Below are 11,103 nucleotides of genomic sequence, written 5' to 3' on the forward strand. Positions count from 1 at the left end.
TCCGTCTGCAGACAGCCGACCATCGGCGTGCGGTCCTACCAGGGAGGGGCGCACAAGGCTCACACACTGCACCAGCAGTAACTCATTCACTGCCAAGACGGTGTGGGTGGGTGGACTGCTTTTGGCTTTTGTAAGGGCAGAGAGAGAGAGAGAGAGAGAGAGAGAGAGAGAGAGAGAGAGAGAGAGAGAGAGAGAGAGAGCAACTCTGTGCTGTGTGCGTGTGCGTGCGTGTGTCTCTCTCTCTGTGTCTGTCTGTGTGTGGTGTTATGCACCAGATCTCACAGCCCTTAATAAAACATCTGTTGTCAATCAGTCTGACACCAAACGAGAAATCACAGCAGCTATACGTCAAAACACAATCACCGATAAATTAATTCCACAAGACATATGCCGAGAGAAATATGAATACACAGAATTAAAAGTATGTCAATGCACCGCCTACAGGAGCCTGCAGGAGTGAGTTAATTCACTATGAACTACACAGGACACATTATAAGTTATGTTCATTGATATAATGACTATGAAAATAGTTTAGTGCTTTTTACAGGTTTATGTTTACATATCTATGCTGACGTCACTGTTTGTTTACATGAATTTGACCTCATGAAGGTCTGAGGCCCAAAACGTCCTAACTATAGTGATTATAAGAGATTGATGAGCTGGATTGTATGTTGTTATTATAAAAGAAGAACTATGGGAGTTGATAGGCGTGTTTATATCATACAGCATAATGCAGTTTACCAGGAATAATGCTTACTAATTACTTCATACTCGTCTTGGTGAAATTAATGCAGGACTTGTTTTGTCCTGATGGTGGCGCTGTAAGTTCAGGGAGTCACTAAAAGGATTATGAATCATCGTTTTTAGGAGCATATTTCATGTCAATCTGATGAGACTCCAAAACAAGACTAAAGGCTGCTTTGCAAGGCATATTATTCAAAGTATACACATTGATTGATAATTATCATGTACTTGGATACCACTGTCCTAGTTCTGGTCTGGGGTTCATGGTTTGAGTTCAAAGCCTCGTGGCTCCAGGCCCGGACCCTGTGGTTACAATGATGGGAAATCTTAATGCTGCAGTATTGAATACTATTTCAGAGCTTCCAGCAGTTTAGGAAAGGCTTTTTTTGAACATGACAATGCACCTGTATACAAAGCCAGGTTAATTAAGAAATGGCTGGAGGAGTCTGGTTGGCCTGCTCAGCGTCCCGACCTCAACCCCATCAAACACCTTCAAGATGAACTGGAATGCCGACCTGATACCAGCTAGGCCACTAAGGCTCCTGTGGCTGAATGGGAGGAATTGCAGCCAAGGTTCAAAGTCTCATGGAAAGCTTTTCTATGAATGCCTGTTGTTTATGTAATAAGATGTTCAACAATCACATATGAGTGTAATATTTTTATGTCCTCCACACTAGTGTACGTTTTAATGAATGCAGCATCATCCTGAAGAGAGAAATTCACAAATAACAGCACTGTAGTCTGAGCTAAAGTTATCATTACACCGACACTTACTATGTGCATAGTGTCCGCCCACAACGCTGATTAGTTTGTATTTAGTTGTTGAGTTAGTATCACCTAATGTGACAACCACGAGCGGCCCCCTCACTACCTCTTCCCAGTCTTTAATGCCTCTCTGCAACATGCTGTCTAATAAAAAATGGCTTAAAATTAATCATAAAAGTAAATAAAGACAATGTTTGCGCTTCAGTAAAAGGGGGATTTGAGTGTTCCTGTGTAATTCTGTTTCTCTCTGTAGACTATTACGTATAATCATGCAGGGTTTGTTGTTTATTTTAGCACCTAATATGTGTTATATTTGTTATTATGTGTATGTGTTAGACTGCCACACCATTCAGTTTGATCCCAGCAGCCCACTGAACACACACAAACCTCATCTGTCTCTTTTTTCAACTGTAACTGTGAAAAAAACAAAACAACTCTCAGCTGATCACATCACCAGAGCTCATTCAGTACAGTTGATGTTAAGACCACACCTCTCCACTCCACTACGCTCCACCTTCAAACATAAGCTGCCAATCAGAAGAGCTCAGAGACGGCTTGCCGGGTCTCTGAATAGACAAAGATGCAGTTTCAGCCACACTGTAGGTTAAGATCTTCCTTGTTCGTCTTTGCAACAAGAAAAAAAAGTCTTAGTCATCTATCTTAAAGATGGAGAGCAGATACTGTAAGCCTGGGTTCATTTTTGGGGGCAGATATTGAGAGTTTAAAAGTCGTCATCACATAAGGGATAGATTCACAAATTTGTTAAATCTGTCTTAACCCTCCTGTTGTCCTCGAGAAAGGAAAGAAGGAAGGAAGGAAGGAAGGAAGGAAGGAGAAAGGAAAAGAGGAAGGAAGGAAAGAAGGAAGGAAGGAAGGAAGGAGGGAGAGAGGAAGGAAGGAAGGAAGGAAGGAAGGAAGGAGGGAGAAAGGAAGGAAGGAAGGAAGGAAAGAAAGAGAGAAGGAGGGAGAGAGGAAGGAAGGAAGGAAGGAGGGAAGGAAGGAAGGAAGGAGGGAGAAAGGAAAAGAGGAAGGAAGGAAGGAAGGAAGGAAGGAAGGAAGGAAGGCACAGTCAAAACAGATTGGGTTAAAAGGCTTCTGAAGGTTAAAACAACATTCAGAAGCCTAAATGAACATTTAAACAGCTTTTATTTGCTGTAATAATTCCTCCTGTTCATGCTGGTCATAATAATATCCCATCCAAAGGCTTTACAATGTACTGTAGGTGATTAGAAACAAAATCCACAGTCCTTTCTGAGAAAAAAAAAATTAAACTGAATATCCTCCACAGTCGCAGTCTTTTAAGTTAAAAAATAAATAAAATCTCCCTCTTTGGCTTGACAGACGGTGTTTATCTGCTCAGCTCCCATTGAAGGATCATAACAAAAAGAGAGAATATGGCACAAAGAACGTTGAAAGATATTGACTTAATCTGGACGGCTACTCCTGTTATCTTCAAACAAACTTTTAAATACACTTTTGCACAGAAGGAGAAGGACGACTGTGGATTTTGTTCCCCATCACTTACACTGAAAGTACATAATGAAGGGATCTCCTAGTGGCCAGCATGAACACGAGGAATGATTACAGCAAGAAGAAATGTGTTAGTGTTAATTTGGACATGTGACTACTGCTTGAAGACAGACTTAAAAATTGCAAACCCTTTTTTTTTACATTAATATATTTGCAGGTTGATCAAATTTGTTTTTTAAAGGATTGTGAGCCATAAATGAACTAAGTGGCACATTCAGACATTTTTAGTAATGATCACCTTTTGAGGACTCGCTGGTGAATAAATGATGTCATGAGAACTTTGTTTCTAAACATAATTTTAGTATTCCTGTAGTATTTTTTGTTACCTATCAGCTGACATATAGCCTATGCCAATAACAATATATCTGAGAATAATAATATAAAACCAATGACGACAGCCGGGTCATGCTAGCTGGCTAACACATAGACCATGTTAGCTAGCAGGTCAGCTACTGTTACATTCCTGCTGCTGCCCAAACTCTTAACACCATAACAACTGTGTCTTGTGAGAAAAAACTAAACATTTGAAAATAGCTGAGTCATGCTGGGTCAGCAAATCAATGACATTAGCTCATTGATTATACTGGCAACCTAGATCACAAACATTAGCTAGCAAGCTAAGCTAAGCTCGACACACATCTTGAGAGATGACACAGTAGTTTAAGCAGGTACAGTCTTCAATAAATCCCTCATACCCTAAATTATTAGTTTGTTTTAATTAAAAACTGACACCATTATGTAGATACAGCTGCTGTGGAAATCTTTGACTCTGCCTGGTTTACTTTTTTTATATTTTAGGACACATTTCCAGGAGCCGTGTGGCCTATTTAACTACCAAACTATCTTTGCACGAACAGCATTTTCAACATTTTTGCCATGTCACTTTAAACCTGCTTAATACTGTTAGTCAACACTGGTAAAGGGTCTCTGCTCTTCAGTGAGCTTCTAGTATTTAGAAAAGTAGGCTTATTCTCAAACAGAGCATAATAATATTTCATTTTCATAGCTGGGCTGTACTTTCACAGCGTGACTATGCCACCTGGAAGCCTTCGTTAGATCGATCACGAGCTGAGAGCATATTAGGACAGATGGTGTGCAACACTGCATCAGCTTCTACCTTTACCGTTACTTCATATGGTTGCAGTAAAGCACACACGAGCCTGAGTTTCACCTCGGTGCACCCATTAACAAAAAAGCACCGACATTAAAACATCATGCTTGTGACAGACGACAGATGTTGCTGTGTGTAAAATTAGCCTCCGTAATAGAAACACTGAGTGATTACAACACATTACAGATGGATGCTGGTGTCTGCCCTGGTCTGGTGCTTTGGCCCAGCAGGACTGCATCTTATTTGGCCCTCCAGGGATGCTGTTCATGATGTGTGGAGTACAAAAAGCACCGGCCCCACAGGGAATGATATTTTTCATAAACCTCTTTCTCCAACTTCTCAGTCTTCTTACTTCTGCAGTAACTTCTTACCTAAAGCTGTTATTTCTATTCATGAAAAACATATTTTTACACAAAGGTGGGAACTGAACTCATGAATGTAAGATGTAATGTTGTTGTCACACACCATATATGCATCTTCATATCTGTCCTACTCTGTTTTCTTCTGGTTATTCCCTTTCTTTTTCTCCATCTCACCACTCTTATCTGTATCTATAACTGGTCCTGTCCTTGCATAACTCTCTTCTCCGTGTTTACATTTTTTTCTCCACTATTTCCCTCAGTCATTCACCCTCTTCCTCCCCTCTCATTGCTCTCTCTCAATTTCTCTCCATCCCCCAGACTGCAGTGATGGCAAGGCCCTGGGATCAATATCAAAGCTTTGCATAATTCAACAGCTCCCTCAATAATGTATGACGCAATGAGCCACTTTGGACGGATGCCTCCCTCTCTGTCTCTCTTTGTTTCTGTCTCTCTCTCTCTCTCTCTCTCTCTCTCTCTCTCTCTCTCTCTCTCTCTGTTTCTCTCTCGCTTCATCTCCTGTTGTCTTCCTTAGTCAGATGAAGTCAAGCCGCACAACTATTTCCATTAATGAGAAATGTTGTAGTCTTCAAACAATGAAGTTAAATTACTTTATGAATGTTGGTCGCTCTCTCTGATTTCTTTCCTCCATTTCTCAGCTCTGTATTAATAAGGCAGTTCAGCCCTTAGACACTTTGTGAATTTGTTCCTCCTGTTGCTACGATGATAAAATGAAATGCGGGATGTTTCATAAAGCTGCGTATCAGCTTGTTGAATCATTGCGCCTCACTGCTGCAATTAGCATCACTGCAAAGACGATTATTGTAAGAGAGGGAAGGATTCATTCAAATTTAAAGACAGCTGAAGATTTGTTGCATCTCCTGTAGCTTGGACAATACAAGATACAGGGGATCAAAAGCTAGCCCGCAGACCTCTAACACCAGCATTACACACTCACCTCAGATCAAAGAGAGCAAAGTAAGCACTTATTCATTTTTAATGCAGTTCATAAATTTCTCAACTTTGCACGTAGAGCAAACATGTTTTACCTGGAAGAGTTGCTTTAGATGTAGCTTCTTGCACTCCAGTTTGCTGTCTCAGATTTGCTGTCCTGGGTGGATTGTAAAAAATGATCTCTGCCAAAATATACACATGCATATATCAATTTTTCTCTATGTGAGGTTTGAAAATAATGCTGAAATATTACACCATTACAAATGTACATCCTCGCTTTTTTGCCCACATGTGAAGGGTTAGCCTGGTGGCTGAACCATCTCAGAGAGATTACAGGGGAGTAGTGCATGATGACGCTGCACTTTAAGCAGCATTGGATTAGCATTAGTGTACACACAGTTGTGCATTCACTCTGGTCCATTCAACACCTAGCGGAACAGTTTAGAAACCATCTCCAGAAACCCCCCCCCCCATCAACAACAGCTGCTCAGATAAAGTCAAACTCAGTGAAATGTATCATCTCAGCTGCTCAGTGTCACAAGCACAATATGTTTCAGGAGCTACACAATGTGAATCAGAGTCATTTTTAATCAGATGTTTCTCTTTCTGGTGGCCAAACACTGGTATATGTATGAAGTTACAGGAGGAGAACTTTAATGTCTATTATAATTGTAATGGAAAGAATTAATTTGAAGTTCCTCCATTAGCATTTTATCAGCAGTCAGTATGTGGCTTGTGTTAATTAAGTGTGAATTGTTTTCTGATTAGACTCGTGAAGTTAAAGGAGCCGCTTACTGGTTCAAGAAGCTTTTTTTGCAATGTAAGTTATTATCATCAACAATATACAAACTCAGAACTCTGATATATGATTTAATAAATAGTATAAATTCATGTTACGGCCATCAGCTTTAATTATGTGAACTTTTTTTTGTTTTTTTCCCCACACCAGGCTTATATGGCAGACGGCTTTAAAAAATACAATAATGATGAGTCTCGGTTGCAGTTGCAAAGGAAAGTCAGCAAAGCTGAAGCTTCAGCAATCTGAGTTAGTCATGTTAAGTGGATAGCTGTCACATTTACAGTCTTTTTCCCCCCCTGTTGAGCTGTGGTGGGAGTATAGTAACAAAAAGAGGGACTTTAGCATTAAACTACAGTATATCTACTTGATTTCACTTTTTTTTACATGAAGCTTCATATTAATCTTTAACTTTTTGCACAGGAGAAGGAATGTGGATTTTAGCCCCCATTACTAACTTGTAAAGTGCATTATGAAAGTATCGTCTCATGGTCATTAAGAGCATAAGGAATGGTGATGTAACTTATTACATTTGATTACTTTTTGATTACTTTTCAAATTTTCTAACAAATGGTTTCAACTGCAAAATCTAAGTTCAGGTGGTTTTCATGGATACTAATATGATTTATAAGGGAGATCATTTCTTATAAAGTGAGATTATATTAGATTATATTTGAAGATGTATTCATTATTTAATATAAGATATTATTGAAAAAAGTCAAAAGTCTGGCATGGGCTTAATTGGTACTGTGACACCATTTAAGGCCATGTGTGCTCCAAATAAGCCCACGTCATGATTTATTTACAAAATATAAAAAACATGGATTTATATTTTCCACCATAGTTTGCTCATCTTTTTTACTAATGACTCAACCATTGAAGTTTCATATCCATCCAAGCCGCGTCCAACTGTGAGTCACCAAAACATCATCTTTGCAGAAAATAACCTGAACTTTAACTTTTGCAGGCCCTCTTCACAACTCTCAATGTTCACAGTCAGATGATATCATAACAAACTGAAGCCTGAACGGTTAAGACCTCATTCAAGGTCACAGTTAGCATGTAGCTTTAGCCGTAGCAGTAGTAGTATGGATATGTTTCTGAAAGTTCATCTGTTGAACATCTCAGCAACATGGATACTAGCAACAAACATGAAATTTTGATGTGCCACTAACCGAGAGCAGTAAGTGGCACCCGTGAACTGAGTGAGGGAGTTTAAACTCTTCACCTCTGCTCGCTGCCTCCGGGCACCGGGGAGCGTTTTACTAGAAAGCACAAGACAAGACGATGTGCAGAGAGGTGGAAAGAAAGGAGTCGACTAAGCGCAAAGGGCCTTTCCACATTGGTTCAGCTCAGGGTCGGTGAAATGGAAACCGACAGCTCCTCTGATGGTATTAGAACGATAGCTGGCGCTGGGTGTATTTGCCAAGCAGATTGTGCTGTCAGTGTGTGTGTTTGCATGAGTGTGAAGATTCATCACACATATATTTGTTACTGTATTTGTATGAGAGATAAAAAGGTGTGTGTGTGTGTGTGTGTGTCTGTGAGTGCGTGTGTGTGTGTGTGTGTGTGTGTGTTCAGGAGGTTAGAATGTGCCAGAAGTATGTCTCTGTGACCTTGGCTTGATTGAACACCTTGCTAAATCCCCGGGAGTGGTGACCTCTCTCTCTCTCTCTCTCTCTCTCTCTCTCTCTTTCTCTCTCTCTATCTATCTCTATCCCTCCCTCTCTCACACACACACCCTTTTTCCTATCCTGCTGCGACAAGGTGAGACAACAGAACTGCTGTGTCACACCGTCCTGTAGGTCAGGACGCCGTTACACAGCAAAAATAAAATGGTGGTTACCTTGAGCGCTGTAACAGACACACAGTCGAGAGGAGGTTGAGGATGATGATGATGATGATAAAAATGAGTTCAATGAGTACAGCTCTAACAGGTGATGGTCTCGCCCCCATGACTGAGCTTAATGTGCTACAAAATCCAATTCACTTTTGTGTTCTGCTCTGATGAGCTTCGCGCCTCCAATGATTTTTTTTTGTTTTTGTGCCGACATATTTTGTCTGATTTCTATTTCTGTTTTATTTTAGCTTGTTTTCATTTGTACTTATTTTTCTGTTGAAATTTCAGTTGTAACTAATGATTTTCTTTAAATCATTCATCTAACACTTATGTTTTCTGTCTGTAAAAATAAATAAAAAAGATTACAGTTTCCCAGAGCCCAAAGTGACGGGTTAAAATTCTTAGTTTTATTCAACTAAAAACCTAAAGAAAATCACATTACCTTAAAAATAACAGAAAACGAATCGATTCATCCATTTATCATTTCAGTTCTATTTATATTTTAGCACACATATTTTAAAGTTTTATTGGTATGGTTATGAATGTGTACGGGTGAGATGTGTTCAGGCTCGTGTGCATGTGTACTAGTGTATATTTTATTCTTTATGCTGCAATTGGACTGCTCAAATGGAATTTTATTGTATACTTGCAATAACAATAATGATCTATTCTATTCTAGTGTAAATAAAACTATTGTTTTTATTATTGGTGCATAAACACAGAACAGAGGTAGAGGCATAAAGTAAGAAAATATGACAAGAACTAGACAATATCCAACAAAACTTTAAAATAAAACAGACGAAACCAACAGAAACTAATGAAATATAAATCATCACGAAAAATCACAATATGAATAACAAAAGATATTGTAATCAGTTACTGCTGCTAAGGTGTGTGTCTGTGTGTGTGTGTCTGTGTGTCTGTGTGTCTCTCTGTGTGTGTGTGTGTGTGTGTGTGTGTGTGTGTGTGTGTGTGTGTGTGTGTGTGCATCTACAACAAAAAACCCAGAAGGACAAAAAATTAAAGAGCAACTTTGTTGAATTACAAATCAATTAAGAAACAAGAATAAGAGGGAAGTAAATTAAAAATGAACAAATAAAAAACCAAAAACAAACCACTACAAACAAATCAGGCTTGTAGGAGTCTTTGGACACCATCGTTGGAATCAGAGCGCTGTGAGGACTCAGGTAGAGGTCAGGTCCGTTAGCTGGTCTGATTACGGCCGCGTCCTGACCCCTGGACGGGCTCTGGTCCATTTGCAGATCAAATGTTCCCTTTCATGATCAGCTTGCAAACCTCCCAGTGTGAGCCACCTCCGTCTGGACAGAGTGCTGAGTGTTTTGTGCTTTAGGGTTTTTTCTCTCAGCTGGAGGTCCTGGTCCTGGTGCTTGCTCTCTCCCTGCCTGCTGTCCTCACCTGCTTCCCCAACTCAGTTTCTCCTCTGTTGGTAACAGCGGCAGGTTGTAGCACTTGACAGCTAGCTCGTTATTTTGATCTTAAAAATATGTCCAAAGATGATATTTCATTTTCTGCTCTTGCTGAATAATACTGTCACTTCTCCTTTATAGTCCTTTCTAAAGAATGTTTCACTTCATTGTTCAGGTGAAGGTTTGAGAAGTATTCAGTGCAGCAACTCTCACTTAAATAACTTTTTCTGTGATTCGAACTGTGATTGTGTAAAAAATATGAATGATATGTAAATGTGAGTGTTGTGACCCTTTTAAAGTCTGAATAAAGTTTCTGTGTGAAAGATCTGGAAGAGGCTGAAGATGAGCAGGTTTTAATGGGATTTGAAAGTTAAATAACAACTTCAATGTATTAAATATGTTGAACATCTCAAGGATGGAATAAACTTGAATAGATAAGAGATGAAAAAGTGTCGATTTTGATTTGATTTTTTGATTTGTCCATTCATTTAAATGAAGTAAAACTGCCAGAAAATGTGGTATATGTCAGAAAGTATTAAGGGTATGAATGAAAAAAGTAATAGCGCACATGTCCTAATTGAGCTGTTTATGTTTGAATAACGTGGAAGGACTTCAGTAACAAAAGATGGTCTGAATAACAACAGTAAATATGTAGAATAACATGTTATGAATGTATTTTAAGAAACTGAAAATATGTTATTTCAGATTTGTTTCCAATAGTTGATATCAGTGATAACAGCGAGATGTTCTTCTCAGTTTTGAGTGGGAATGGCGACATTTTCAACAGATTCATGTATGTTTTTGAGAGAGGCTTTTGTGTAAGGTAAGTTTGAGGTGATGAATCATTAAGGGAGGATTTAAGAGCGCTTAGAGTTAATTGTGCAGATATTTGTTGACCAGTTCATATCTTTTCTTTTTGATATAAGAAAACAGATCATATAGAAAATCCTCAATACCTTTCAAGACAGTGCTGTAATTCATAACATGTACATGACTTTGAATACAGGTGTTTCATCTAAGTTCAAAACTACATGCAGAGAAATCTGAGGGCTGAAATTGGTCATTATTTAAAACAATACTGACAAATGCAATCATATATCTGTGATGGGAACAATTAAATAACACTGAATTGCTTCTCTTAGCATTTGGAAGTTGAATTGATTATAAATTAAATAACGAAGACCTTTTTTGTCATGAAGCTTTGTTTACTGGCATTCACAGCAGCACAGCACTTGTTTAAGAGCCCATTTGGGACTAAGTAAAAACAGCAACCTCATGCAGTCTGGAGAGTGCCCGAGGCAAAAGTGTATTTACGATTTTTATGTGACTAATTGTTGTTCAGCCCTGTATGACGGAGAAAAAAAAATACAGAGGATATTAAAAAAAGAAGTTCAGGAGCTCTGAAACATCAGACAGGAAATGAAGAACCGACACAGTATCCTGATCCTGGCACAGGGGGGGAAAAGAGCTCCGAGCTTCACAACCATAACTTCAGCCGTCACTGTGTTCAATCGATTCCTTCAAGGCAATCTAGCAGAGCTTAACAGTGATGAAACTGCCTTCGTCTCAACGTCCAA

Source organism: Scomber japonicus, chromosome 5 (assembly GCF_027409825.1).
Source record: "Scomber japonicus isolate fScoJap1 chromosome 5, fScoJap1.pri, whole genome shotgun sequence".
Taxonomy (NCBI): Eukaryota; Metazoa; Chordata; class Actinopteri; order Scombriformes; family Scombridae; genus Scomber; species Scomber japonicus.